This window comes from Triturus cristatus, chromosome 12 (assembly GCF_964204655.1).
Source record: "Triturus cristatus chromosome 12, aTriCri1.1, whole genome shotgun sequence".
Classification (NCBI taxonomy): domain Eukaryota; kingdom Metazoa; phylum Chordata; class Amphibia; order Caudata; family Salamandridae; genus Triturus; species Triturus cristatus.
The window spans coordinates 265,968,389-265,981,708 of NC_140595.1; positions in this window are offsets into that span (position 1 = coordinate 265,968,389).

The window sequence follows — 13,320 nt, forward strand, 5'->3', positions numbered from 1 at the left end:
GTTGCGGTGTGGTATAAAGCCCGATTGGTCTTGGTGGACCAAATCGCCCACCACGCCAACCAACCGGTTGGCCAACACCTTGGCGAGGATTTTGGGCTCCGCGTTCAGGAGCGAAATCGGCCTATAGGATGTGACCCGCTCACGGGGCTTCCCCTCCTTATGGATCACCACAATTGTAGCCAGACGCTGGTCCGGCGGGAGGGAGCCCTGCGAGTGGGCCGCAAGGAACATCGCGCGCAGGTGGGGCGCCAACACATCCGGGCGTAGCTTGTATAGCTCAATGGGAATACCATTGGGGCCCATGGCCTTGCCGGATGCAACCGAGCGAATAGCCGAGGCAATTTCGTCCGAGGTGGGCGGGGCATCCAGCGAATCCCTGTCCTCCACCGTAAGGGAGGGCAGTGCGATGTCCCGAAGCAAGGCATGGGAATCTTCCTCCGAGCAGGGAGAAACCGGGGAGTAGACTTCGCGGAAATAATCCGCGAAGCAGGAGACAATGGCTTCCGGCTCAGTGACGCACACACCATCCACGCTCTCAATCAAAGGCACCACGCGGCTCGCTCTTTCCCTCTTGTCCAACCACGCAATCAATTTGCCAGCCTTGTCACCCACATCATACAATCGCCCCTGCTGCTCTCTACTGAGGCCCCTGGCCGCCTCCGTGACGAGGGCCCGATAGGCCGCCTGCTTTAAGTGCAAAACATGCAACTTGGCGTCTGTTACCCCGCTCCCCAGGTCACCCTCCAGTTCTGCAATCTCGGCCTCAACCCGGGTCACCTCCTCCCGCTCGCGCCGCCGGGCATTGGAAATAAAGGAGAGAGCCTCCCCTCTAAGAACCACCTTGAAAGCCTCCCACAGGGAGATGGCAGACGGGACCGACCCCACATTCTCATCGAAATAGCGCTGTAAGGCTTTGATCAAGTCGGCACGAATGGTGGGGTCGCGCAAATACCATGCATTGATCGGGGCCACTCTGCCATCCCCCCTCGGGAAGACATCGAAATGCAACAACAATGGGGAGTGGTCTGAGATACCCCGTGCCAAATGGCGCACCTCCCCCACCCTCCCTGCCTGGGCCGCCGGGACAAGGATGTAATCAAGCCGCGAGAGGCTACCATGGGCCCCCGAGTGGAAGGTGTACTGTTGCAATACGGGATGCTTTAAGCGCCAGCAATCCACCAGGCCCAGCGTGTCTAAAAGGCCGGGCAGCCACGCCTGTGCCCGGGGGAGGTCCCTAGGGGGATGGCGATCCATAGACCCAGAGGCAACCGCGTTAAAGTCCCCTCCAACCACCAACAGGCCACCCGGAAGGTCCAGAAGGAGGCGCCCCAGGTCCGCAAATGTAGTGGCTTGTAACCCAGGCGGGACGTACACTGATATAAAGATAAACACTCTACCCTCCATTCGTCCCACCAGAACAGTGTAACGTCCCCTCTCATCATGGCGCACCTCGTCAATCTCCAACGGGAGCGAGTTCTTGACCATAATACCCACCCCCCGCGAGCCCGAAGTGAAGCCGGAGTGGGCCGCCAAACGATATCCCCGCCGATTCATTGCATGAAAGGTGTTACCTATAAGGTGTGTCTCCTGCAGGAAGACAACATCTGGAGAAATACGTTTTAAATACTGCAGGACCACACCACGCTTAATCCTATCCCCCAGGCCGTTAACATTCCATGACAACACAATCAAATCCCTACCCCCCATCATACGTCAAAACAATCGGTCGCCCCCCACCGAGCATCTTAAAAACAACAAAACGGTTGCGGGTTTGCCTTGCGGTGCTAACAAACAACACCCCCCCCCACCCCCCGGTCCCAACAGAACTCCCCCCTCCCTGCACCCCTGCATGAGCCCAGACAGCCCCCCCAAAGTGCAGTGTGCCTGTCGCCCCATAGCTAAGTACTAACTAGTCCCCCCGAGGAGGAGGGAAGCCCCCAGCAGACCCCACCCGACCTCCATGGGAGGGGAACATACGAAAGCAATATATGGTAAAGGAACAATATCCAGAGCAAGGCCTATACAGTCACCCCTCAATTCTGATCCGGCGGGCCCTCCCCGCCAGCCGCGCCCCCCCCACCCCGATCTCCAGGCAAAGTATCTAACCAGTCCCCAGCCACCTCGGGCCGGTCGAAGAAGTGCGTACGGCCATCCACCTCCACCCTCAGCTTAGCCGGAAAGAGCATTGAGTACTTGAGGTTTAGGTCCCTTAGGCGACGTTTAATACCAAGAAAGCTCTGTCGCTGCTTCTGGACCGCCGGAGTAAAGTCTGGGTAGAAGTGTACATCCATGTTGTCCAGCCTGACCGGTCCCTGTTGCCTGGAGGTCTGGAGGATGGCGTCTCTGTCCCGGAAATTAAAAATCCGGGCAATAATAGGCCGCGGCGGGGCACCGGTCTTAGGGCGGCCCCCAGGGACCCGGTGAGCACGCTCCACCGCAAAAAGCTTACTCAGCCCCCGGGGCTGGAGATGGGTCAGGATCAGTTCTTCCACGAAGAGATCTGCCGCCTCCGCCTCTCGGCCCTCCGGCACACCAATAATGCGAACATTGTTCCTCCGGGCCCGACCCTCGGAATCCTCCAGTCGCCGGTCCATCAGGGCGCTCGCCTGGCCAAGCCGGCGCACCTCCTTCTGGAGGGCCACCACGTCCGTAGTGAGGCTCGTTGTGGTGTGGGCCAGGGAGTCAACTCGGTCGTTCGTTTTTGACAAGTCTGCCCTCACAAGGCCCACATCCACCAGGACCGAGTCAATTTTTTGCGCCAAGGTGTCGAAACGCTGGTCCACTGAGGCCTTCATCTCTGCGATGGCGCCCATGACGTCCCGGAGGGTCAGATCCACCGGTTGGGCAGGCGCCTCCGTCGGGCCCACCAGGGATGACCGCGATGTCTCCGGAGAACCCTTCTGGAGCGTATAGCGATCCATACTATTGGCCTGGTGCGCCGTGCCACGGCGGGTTGTCTTCATCTTCGCCCGGTCGCCATCTTGTTTGGTGGACATGCTGGCCCTTCCACCGTCGTACCAAGATCTCCAAACGGGCCGCCACACCAAATCACGGGTGTCAGGGGGGGGGGCGGGGGCGACCACCGGGCCGCGGGTCAACCCACCGCCGGCGGGTCAGCCGGGCACCTGGACAAGGCAACACCACCGCACCCCGCTCCGCAGCCCGACCCCGCCTGAGGCAAGGAGGGCGCAAAAGCGAAAGTGAAAGTGCGGGGTACGCGAGTCGCCCAGCCCCGCTCGCCGCTGTTATTCACTTCGTCCCCGGATCGCCCCACTACTCCAATCCGGGGGGCCCGCGAGGAGAAGGCCGCAACCTTCAATCGATGCTCCCACCGGTGTTCGGGGTCCGATTCGAGCCCAAAAAACGGGTGGCGCCTCAGCTCGGGTTCACCGACACAGTCCCCTCAACAAGAACAGGATATCGGCAGGATTAATTCAGGAGGTCGCGGAGGTCCTCGGGAGCCTCGCACCTACGCGGCCATCTTGGTTGCGCGCTAGGCTCCTCCCCAGGATGTTTTATTGATTAACTTTTATAATAATATATGTGATTCAACTCGCCATAATGTAGTCACTGATTTAAAGTTGGAACTCGATAACCTGGTAACTGCTGAAAATACAAAGTTTGCTTTCATATGGATCGGAGATTTTAATATTCCAATTTGCCCTCTATCTATGACAAAAGTTTGTGAGTTCCAGAATGATGAAGGGGATGACTGCATACATTTCCCACATAACATCTATGGAGACACCGTAAATACCGTCCTGGCGAACTTTGATCTCGACATTATGCAATGTGCACGGGATGGGTGCGGGAGGGAGATTCCAACCTTTACAGGAAGAAATGCAAATAGTATTATTGATCATGTAATAGTATCTGCCAATATTGTAAATCTCTGTTGTACACCATGGATCGATGATTTGTCCCTGAGTGACCATAACTGTATTATCATGCCACTGCTTGTGTGGGGGAATAAATCAGTAGTACAACATACTGCTATCTGCAATATTGCCCCGTGCAGACCAAACGGCACTAGAATTAGATGGAAAGGTACTAACTCAGGTGAGATATTAAAAACATTGTCCTAGCATGTGGTAAAGAGATCGAAGATAGTTTAGAAGTTGAGGTCGAACCAGCCAAGATACTGACCAATTTTAGCACAATGAATTATTCAATTTCTAAATTATTTACTGCATCCACACGCAGGAAACGGGGAACAGCCATTACAACGCGGTTTTTACCACGCGCAGCTTTTACATCGCATGCGTTACAACGCATGCGATGTTACAACGCAATGCCATTACAACGCAAGTCTTTACATCGACTTGCGCTAGATGGCGTGCTAACATTACAAATAGTGTAGTTTACTATCCCAACACCTTCCCTACTGTTACGTGGACTGGAGTTGGAATAGTAAATTACACTTTTCTAATGTTAGCACGCCATCTAGTGCAAGTCGATGTAAAGACTTGCGTTGTAATGACACGCGTTGTAATGTCATACATCCGCAGGAAACATATGCAGATAAGGGGTTGGTTTAACCATTCCTGTACCGACTCACTGAATCAGTTGAAACTAGCACTCTCCAGCAGACCCAGGGATAAGGCGTTAGTACAAGAACTAAGATTAGTATATAAGTCTAACTTAAAACGCAGGAAGAGGGAACTCCAACAGGAGGCATGGGATAATCTTGCGCTGGCGGTAGACTCATCCAATAATAAGTTGTTCTGGGAAACTGTGAACTCGACATTCCTTAAAAACGAATCCTTCCCAGAACTTCTGTGTCATTTCAGCTGTGAGGAGTGGGTGGCACACTTCACTAGCATATTTAACCCATGCTCTACAGTTATAAATGATCCTGCCAACCTAAGCAAATGGCCCGTCATTCCTCTAAATATCACCCTTGATGAGGTTGAGTTAGGTATCGGAAGTAGCAAAGGAGGAAAAGCACCAGGCCCAGATGGTGTACCCATCGACGTATATAAAACTGTCCCTGAACTATGGGGCCCGATACTAACAAGAGTTTTTAATGCTGCAGTAACAGAGGGACCTCCGACTACTTGGGGTGAATCTGTCATTATCCCCATCTATAACAAGCATTTGCAATGCAATAGGTCTCGCATTTATACGAGTTTGAGCTATTGGCGTTGTAAATGACAATGATTTTTATTTAAGTTTGTTTTTTTTAAAACATAAATAAAAGGCACGGTCATTTACAATGCTAATAGCTCAAACTCTCGCAAATGCGAGACCAATTGCATTGCAAATGCTTGTTTGTTTAGATGGCAGTCGGTTGATCCTGTCAATTGTTGCGTTCTTTCACCCATTTTCTTATGTTAATTTAGGTGGCGCCAGTAACCTACAGATGGCTAGGTGGATGTTAGCGAAATGTAGATGTTTGAGTGTGAATTCGTCTGTAGGCATTTTCATTGAAGGAATCGCTCTGCAGGATAAGGCGACCTGTTGCTTAAATAAGGTATGCTGTTTGAGGGGGGATGTGGTAGCAGTAACAGTAATGCACAATGGAAGGATTTGTGTTATAGTTTCAAAGTTCGAATGCTACGTTAAAAATAAGGCTGCAATAAAGTTTTGTAACGTTGTTTCAGCTAAAGACAGAAAGCGCATGTAATCTTAATTAATGCCCTGCATACAGTTATTTCTAATAAGGTAATGCATTTTTACAGCTGGTAGGATATGTGAGCGAGTACAGTGTTCACTGTTGGAATTTGTCTGTAATATGCACGCTGTACAGTGGTGTACCCTCAGATTATTTTAAAACTTTTCGTTTGCACACTTAGTTAACTGGCGAGTGTGCACTTTGATCATGTTGCCAAGTACCAACATTTCGGGTTTTTTAACGCCGCATTATTTTAGTTTGAACTGAATACTTAATTAAAAGGCCATCTGTTCTAAACTATATTTGACCTAGCTGTACATTTGCAGTCATATGCCAGTGAGAAGCAGGTGCTCTCGTGCGCAACCAACAATGTTTTATTTACATTTCAGTAGGCCTACCCACGTCTGTATTGTAGCCCTGACCAACCCAAACAGGACGGGTGTGAAAGAAGGCAGTGAAGGGAAACTTTTATTTAAAAAGCCCATTTATAAACCGCCCGCTGTCTTGGTATATGGCATTTGTAGATGCTTTTTGATGAAAAGCAGTCCAGCAAACACCAGTTTAAATGAAGCCCCAGTATGGCTATTAAGGCGCTACCAGAAGTGCTGAGGTTTTTGTTTCTGGTTTAGTAAGGTGGAGTAGACGAGGCCTTGTTTACAAACACCTCGTCTAACTGCCTAGAAACAGCCTAAGGCGAGGTGGGTGTCGAGGTGGGGGGGGGGTTGTAGTTAAAACATTATAGCACATACCGCTGCGCCGTAAAGAAAAGTAAACAAACCTACAAAAAAACAAGGCTGTGTTACACAGAAGAGCAGACGGTCTGTGTAAAACACAAAGCCAGTCTGGGCTGCACACACCCGCGGAGGTGATCTATAAGCTGAGCCAGGCCACACTTTACAAGTTAAAGAAGTAAGCGATCTAAGAGGACGTGGTGCAAAGTACAGAGCTGCCGACTTTTGTACTTGGGAACCGGTTTCGAGTCTCAGCTCTGCCATGCCTACAAAACAAGATATTGATCAGCACCAATAAAATGAAATAAACAGTGGGAATCAAAACAAAAAATAAAATTACAAATGCGATCATTAGAACCCCTTAGGCCGGGGGTGGAAGTGGATTTAAATAGCCTGTTTTTGGTGGTGGGAGGGAGGGCACCTTACGGGGAGATGGAGCTTTGGAGCTGAATGCTCAGAGCTCGTGAAATGGCCGCCTCACTGAATTGTTCAAAGTTATTTAAACACCCTGCAAAAGAAAATAGGCATGTCATGTATAAATACAAAAGCGGGCGGCACACTGTAAATAAGCATGTCATGTGTATAAGTACAAAAGTGGGCGCATGGCGCCCCAAAACGTATGTGCGTGCCTGCGAGTGAAGCAGATGCCATGGTAAACAAGACAAGCCCGGCAGAGCGTGGCGCGCGCGCTTGGGGGCGGGGGAGCGCATTCCAGGCGGGGGAGCGGACCCTTTGAAGTGCTCCCAAAAAGCGGATGGCGGCACGATGCGCGTGATTGTGCGCGTGCTAGCCATGCAATCCGCTTTTTGGGAGCACTTTTAAAAGCCCCTACAGTCTCGCTTTGCGATCGCTTACGCGATAACAAGGCGAGACCTAAAAAAACATTGGGAACTAGGCTATAGTGCAGAGTTCACTATGGTGCACTGCCACAGGCCGTCACTAGAGGTCCCTGGATAAGACTAGACAACGCTGGGCCATTACTAGAGGTCCCTGTGGAGCCAGCTTCAGCGCTGGGTGCACTACCGCAGGCCGTTACTAGAGGGCCCTGGAGAGCCAGGCTCCCACGTTGGGTGCACTACCATAGGTCCCTAGACAGACAGACAGGCGGCAGCTCTGTGTGTCGGCTAGTTAAAAACCACAAGCTGATACTAGCACAGATGTCTGTACAAGGAGATCACGGTGGTAGGTGCTCAGCTCACATACCTATCCATATCAGAATTGCATTTTAGGCCATTTTTACCGACTCACGTTTTATTCATTTTCAGGTCAAAAGAGCAAGCCTATTATTTTAAAGACTGATGAGCACACTAGTGTTCCTTGAGGTAGGGGTTCGAATATAACATTACAAACCACAGCAACAAAACCGGCGACTCTCCTTGCATTTACACGCCTTGCTGGCACGTCCAAAACTAGACCGATGGATGACAGGCTCTCGGAAATGAAGGAGAGGTAGGGGTTAACTTTAGACGCCACATGGTGTTCAAGAATTGTTCTATTCACCCAGCATGCTAAGATATGCTCCAGAAAAGGAAAAATGCAGCTTTCGGAACCGATGCTAAACAGTATAAACTGCAAGAGATTCCTCGCTGTACATACGCAGATGTTGCCCAGAAAACCAATACCGGAGCAGTTTTCATAAGACTCCGTGTCAAACACACAATCACTGGAAAGCAACTACTACTGCATTCAATAAATGGCAAAAAAAGACATATGTGTAATCTATCATATTTCATTTAAACTCATGAAGACACCACACCACTACAACTCTACTTCGACCATAGATTTAAATATTTAGCATTAGTTACATTTTGATGCTTCGTAAAAAAAAAGTCTGGTGGACAACATTTATTTTTGACAAATAACACTGCGACTGAGACAGAAGCACCTTTGACGGATATTAACCGCATCAACAAAAAAAAGTACCGTTTTACTATGTTTAGCATCAACGGGGAGTATATTTTTTTTTATTTCATCATTTTACTCCAATATTCCGCACAGATTTTGTCATATGTTTTCTAAGCTTAGACTATCTTTAACACTACTAATTCACTCTGCGGACATACGCAACAGCCCTGTCCACACAGGCTGCAGGACCAGAACTTGTTACTAGAGGTCTATTATAAAACCAAGGTGCACCACCACAAAGCGTTACTGGAGTGCTCTGGGGCCTGGCACTAGCGCTGGGAACGAAAAAAGGTGCTCTACCAGGGATAGTTAGGGTTCCTGTAGAGCTAGGTACAGCGCTCCGTGCTCTGTGTTCTAGTACCACGGCCCTTAACTAGAGGTACCTCCTGAGCCAGACAAAAAGTTGATTCTGTTGCAGCAACACAGGCTGTTACCAAACGTTCCTGGATAGGCATATACAGCGCCGAGTAAACTATGGTGCACTACCGCAGGCCGTTACTAGAGGTCCCTGTAGAGCCACGCTTCGCGCTGGGTTCACTCTGGTGCACTACCGCAGGCCGTTACTAGAGGTGCCTGGAGAGCCAAACTCCAGCTCTGGGAGTCGGCGGGTGAAGAACCATATATGATCTGTTACCATAAGAGATGTCTGTACACAGATAGGTGCTCATCTCAAGTACCCATCCATATCGGCACTGCATTTGAGACGATTTTGAACTAGTTACATTTGATGCATTTTCAGGTAAAAAACACATGATCAGTTATCTAATAGACACAATACGATCCCTTCTTCCTGTTTACATCCATTTCCCAAAGTATTACATTAAAAAAAATCCGATGAATACCTGTGATTTACGAGAGTAAATGGCCACTCACCAGATTCCGCATGGAGGCATCACCATGGTGTGTCGTGCTCACTGTACAGTATACCGCCAAACTCAGACTTCCCGGACTCTACTTGGCAGATTACTAGAGGCGTTTTGACCTTTTGATTCCGAATTTATGTGTTTTTCTGTTTACCTCAGCCAGCGGGGCTTGGTTAATATGAAGAGACTGATGGCAACAAATCAATGAGCACTGAACTGTAGTGTACAGTCCACGGCAGCATCCGCGCGACCCGTGGCTCGCGCACAGTTAGACTAAGCGGCCTCTGCTCCAATTTGGCGTGTTTACAGATACCCACCGTCCCCCTTAATTGAAAACGAAGCTATCAAATGGGAGCCGGGGTGTTAAGTGTCATCGTGAGGAGGGTGGCAGAGTGCGAGGGGCATGTGCAAGAAACACTGCCTGCAATATTAAGGGGTCTGAAAGGGCGAACGCATCGGCTTACAGCCTGCTCGCTGATCCGAAAGCGATAGGCCTTGGGAAGCAAAGGCCGCGGCACCGCGGGGAATAGCCTGTGCTAAGAGAAGACAAAACGAAAATAGCAAACAGGCTAGAAAAGCAGGGTACCTGAAGGAAAGGAGGGGGTTACTAAAGGTTACATGCCACTTTGGGACAGTGAGTGGTATTGGGAAAATGGGGAGAGAGAGAACGTGAACGACGAAAAAAACAAGTGATTCAATGAAAACAGTGGGTGTGCCGGCAGAGGAGGCTGGGTCTGCGCAGCAAAGCGGCCGTGCGGCCGCGAAAGTGAAAGTGATCGCGATCAAAGCGGCCGTGCACTGTAGCTCTAGGCTGGCCTGGTAGCACTTTTTGGAGCCCACATACAAAATGTCTCTTCGAGCCAGCGCATGCGCTGGGCTCAGCGAGACCTAAAAAGGGTAACAAATCAGTGGCTAAGAACTATCGGCCAATTTCCCTACTTGACTCTTCAGTTAAGATCATGAGTAGGGTTTTACTAATAAGACTGAAAGAGTGGGTTGCGAATAATGGTATATTGTCACAGGCCCAATACGGTTTTAGAAAGGGGCTGGGTACGATAGACAGTGTATTAATTTAGAGCTTGTAATTGGAAAATACACATGTGCTAAATAGGGACGGCTTTTTTAATGTTTTGCTGATCTTAGCAGCGCTTTTGATTTAGTGGACCACGCTATTTTATGGCCAGTTTTACTTAATCATGGTGCCCCGGAGCCCATCATTTACTTTTTAGCCAGGCTGTACGAGAAACTATCGACTAAAGTATGGTATGGCCAAATGGGCGACTGCACCCCAAATTTTTATGTAAAACATGATATCCGCCAAGGCTGCGTCCTAGCACCATTGCTTTTTACCTTATTTATTAATGAAGTAGACGCAGTACTTAGAATGATACAGGCGGACTCCCCCAAGCTGAGGGCCAGGATGTTCCAGTCCTGCTTTATGCGGACGACGCTGTGCTCCTATCCAGAACATCTGTAGGCCTTCAGAGGTTGATTGATGGGTTTGCAGATTTTATTAGCGGGAGGAAGCTGTTGATTAACAAGGCCAAAACATACACAATGATCTGTGGTTCGAAACCCAGGAATATGAAATCCTTTTTTATTGATGGCAATAAAGTGCAAAATGTAGATAATTTTTGTTATCTAGGGTTATCTCTTTCCTGTGACGGGAAATGGAACCGCAAAATGTCTAATGTTCGGGCTAAAATTACCAAAACTGTGTACGGGGTCTTCAAGTTTGCTTCTAAACTGGGGGTTCGCCGCATTAAAGACATGGCCTATATCTATAAAGCTAGATGTACCTCTGTTGCATTATATGGGGCAGGTGTGTGGGGCTACCACCCAAATCAAGAATTGCAAACTGAGGAAAAAAAGCTTTTATGTCTGCCGGACTCAGCTTCCTCTGAACTAATCCATTGTGAAGTGGGGCTCAATTATTTGTCAGACTTGTTGTGGAGATCAATATGGTCAAAAGAGGAGACCATATTCACTAAATCTATTATCAATGACTGCCTGCGATTGGATAACTGTTTTTAGGTTCCCTGGCTTAAATATTTAGTTAATACCTATAGAGACTTATTCAATATGATGAACCTGCAAAACCCAAATGATGTTGTTGGATTGTCTAAACAGGACTTAAAAAATACTTTCCTGCACCATAAGAAAGAATGCAGGCTGAGAACAGTAGGGAAGCAAACCACAAACTAGCTTTACCATCTACATATAGATGCCGTTGGCTTTCAAAGCTATCTAACACTTGTGACGAGACCCTCCCACCGATATGTTTTAACAAGAATGAGGTTAGGGCTTGTCCACCATTTAGTAGCTTTCCCCACAATGAAACAGCGATCAACCCCCCATGCCCATGTGATGGGCATACCAAACAGAACACCTTGCACTTTTTACTTTTATGTGATCTGTACTTGAATTTAAGAATCGCCTATCTTAAACCACTGTTCAAGAAATATAACACCAAAACCACTAATGCTGCTATGAGCCTACTGTTCACGTTAAGAGAATCTGAGATTTGTTTCTATGCTGCGACATTTATTTTAAGTTCAATTAATGCCAGGTAAAGTATGTGGTTTTAATGAAATTTTGTGCTGTATTTGAATTTTTTTGCCGTTTTAATGTTTTTGGAATTGTGACCAGTCCCCCCATGACCATGGGATGGACATACTAATAGAGCACTTTGCACTTTCTACCTCTATGTGACTTGTTCTTGAATTTTAGAATTGTCTATTTTAAACAATCATTTATTAAAGGCTGCTATGAGTCTATTGTTTACACAAAAAGAGTTGAGATTAGTTTTTTTATGTTGTGATATCTATTTTAAGTTCAATTTGCTGGGAATAGTACGTTGTTTTGATACTCTAATTGATTGTCGGCTGTTCTTAATGAATTTGGACATTGTATCTGTATCTGTACATTTGCTTTTATGGTTGCCACATTTTAACCGAATAAAGCTTATTGAATTGAATTGAATTCATCTTGGATTTTATTTATTGCTTCCTTTTCCTTTTCTTGAAGTACCCTGTCTGCGGTGGCATGTACTATCTGTGGAACCCAGGGTGTTCCTATCATCGGGGCACTAGCTGTCATTCTATTGAATCCATCATTATAAGGTGGAGGGCTTTTCATCAATACTCCTCTAAATACCCTTCTTCTGTTTCTCCGCTATCTATCACGGTAAAGTGCTTAGGGCCATATGCATGAACACATTTTCCCATAGACACGGAACGGGCGAAACCCTTTGATGCATCTGGCCCTTAGTCTTCTCAGTACATTTACTTCCAATCTGCTCTTCTGATGTTAACACAAGATATAACCCTTCTGCCACCATGTTCTGTCTCCATTGTTTCATTTGACTATATCTAGTCTCTCGGGGAAATTTCGGATAATATTTGCTTAGAGTCCTGTTACTTTGTGGTCTGTCATCCTCAAATGCTTCCATTTCCCATTCTTCTAAAGCTTCATATTGAGTCAATCTAGGTCTGGGTTCTAATTCATTCATTCTTGTTCTTAAATTGTACAGTATTCTTCCATTAAAACTTCCGTACTTGGGAAATGCTAATATACCGTCATCCTTTGTGTATTCTACCCAATTTTCTAACCACACACACACATGGGCCTGCCTACCTGCCTCCTTATCGTGAGGTATGATTTTTAAGATTTTGATTAATTTATTATGCTGATATGAACATTCTCTATTCAACCACCTTTTGTTTTTTTGTTTCCCATCACGCTGGCTCTTGGTTAAAAGCATCAGGATGTATATTCATCTGATTTATTTTCTGGATTAGTTCATCTTTATTGCTTCCCTTTCCTTTTCTTGAAGCACCCTGTTGGCGGTATCATGTTTTATTTGTGGACCTAAAGGTGTCCTTACCATTGGGGCACTAGGGGTCATTCTATTGAATCCTTCATTATAAGGTGGAGGACTTTTCATCAATATGTCTTCTGGGTATCCCGCTTCTGCTTATCCACTACCTAACATCGTTAAGTGCTTGATTTTCTCTGTACCTTTACCTCCTGTCGGCTCTTCTGATGTTAATACAGGATATAAACCTTCTGCCACCATGGCCTGTCTCCATTGTTTCATTTGACTATCTCTAGTCTCTCGGGGAAATTGTGGGTAATATTTGATTAAGGTCCTGTTACTTCATGGTCTGTCACGTTCAAAGGCTTCCATTTCCCATTCTTCTAACGC